Raw genomic sequence first — 1567 nt, 5'->3', positions numbered from 1 at the left:
GCACTGGTCGGGACTGGTGCTCCCAGTGCCGTGCGGGGCGGGGCCGCTTTGGGGACCTTCCCGCGTCACAGCGCCGCTGCCTTTGGGATGTCAACACCTGCCCTGGCGTTGGGGCCGTATTGGTGGTGCTGGGAGCCCTTCCGGCTGCGGGTGAGGAGCTCTCGGGTGAGCGGGGAGGGTGGGGGGAGAACTGTTGGAAACTCCTCTCCCGGTGCGGGGTCACCTTCCCCTGCCAGGTGGAGCACGTCAGCCTGGAGCACCCTCTGAGCCGGCACGGTGCCGGGGAGAGAGAGAGGGAGGATCCCTGACCTTCCCGTACTGACTTTCCCCCCGGGATGGAGGGTGCTTGGGGTGGTCCTGGGAAAGCTGTGACACTCAGTGGGGGATTTGAGGGGTGCTGATAGAGGCTGTGAGAGGGTGTGGGGGAACCTGGGAGGGAGTTTGGCAGGTCCTGGATTGGGCTGTTAGTCTATGAGGAGGGTCCTGAGATGATCTTGGAGGAGCTGGGATGAGGTTTAGGGCTATTCTGGGTGACATATGTGGGGCTTTGGAGAGTCCTTTGGGAGGACTGTGGAATGGTTTGGGGGGTTTTAGGGGGAGGCTGAGAGAATGTTTGGAGGGTCTTGGGGGTAACTGGGAGAGAGTTTAGGGGTCTTACAGGCTTTTATGGGGCTGTGAGGTGGTTTTAAGGGTCCTGGGGTGGGCTGAGAGGTGGTTTGGGGGATCCTGGAGAGTTTGTGAGGGGGATTGTGGAGGTGCTGAACCCCCATCCTGACCCCCTTGCATCCCAGAGATACCTCTGGACATTGCAAGATGCTGGCAGGGGTTGGGGATTTCTTCCTGGCGCTGGGGCTTAGCTTCTACCTGCGGGAGAAGGTGAGGGGGGATTTGGAGTGGGGGTCCTCACGGGGCTCTCTGTTTGAGGGCACCATGTTCACCAGGCTGCAGGTGATGGCCGTGGCCCCTCTGCCCTGCGCGAGGTGAGGTCCCCCCACTGCTGCCAGACGGGCCACGGCCATGTTGGATGTGCGCCCTCCCCGGGGATGGGACCCCCGCATCCCACTGTCACCCCCTTTTTTCTCCCCATAGGGCTCCTGTGCTCCTGCTGCAACCTCAGCCCCTCACTCTCTGCTCTGGGCCAGACCAGAGCGCCCCATCCCCACTCCCGCTGTGTCCCAGTGACCCCCACCCCAGCCCCGCTGCACCCCATCAGTGCCCTCTGAACCTCCCGCACACCCCCAGCCCAGGGATCTGGCTCCCCGAATTTTGGGGGCGCTTTGGAGCAGCAGTAAAGGAGTTGTAGAGGTCCTGGCACCCCCAACTCTGTGTCATCGGTTCCTCTGCACCCCTGGTGACACGGGCGGGGCAGAACGGGGTGACTGGGAGGTTTTGAGGGGGTTGGGGTGATCCTGGGCGGGCTGTGAGGGTGTTGGAGGGGGCTGTGGAGGGGGTTGAAATCTTTCTGTTATCTGAGTCTTGATGGGTCTGAGCAGGTCCACCCCCGCCGTGCCCCCAGACCCAGCAGCCCACGATCCACCCAGGACGCCCCGTACCCGCGGGCGCAGCA

This window comes from Corvus brachyrhynchos, unplaced genomic scaffold (genome assembly GCF_000691975.1).
Source record: "Corvus brachyrhynchos isolate BGI_N302 unplaced genomic scaffold, ASM69197v1 scaffold489, whole genome shotgun sequence".
In the NCBI taxonomy this organism is placed as follows: Eukaryota; Metazoa; Chordata; class Aves; order Passeriformes; family Corvidae; genus Corvus; species Corvus brachyrhynchos.
Note: the sequence above shows the minus strand (reverse complement) of the source record.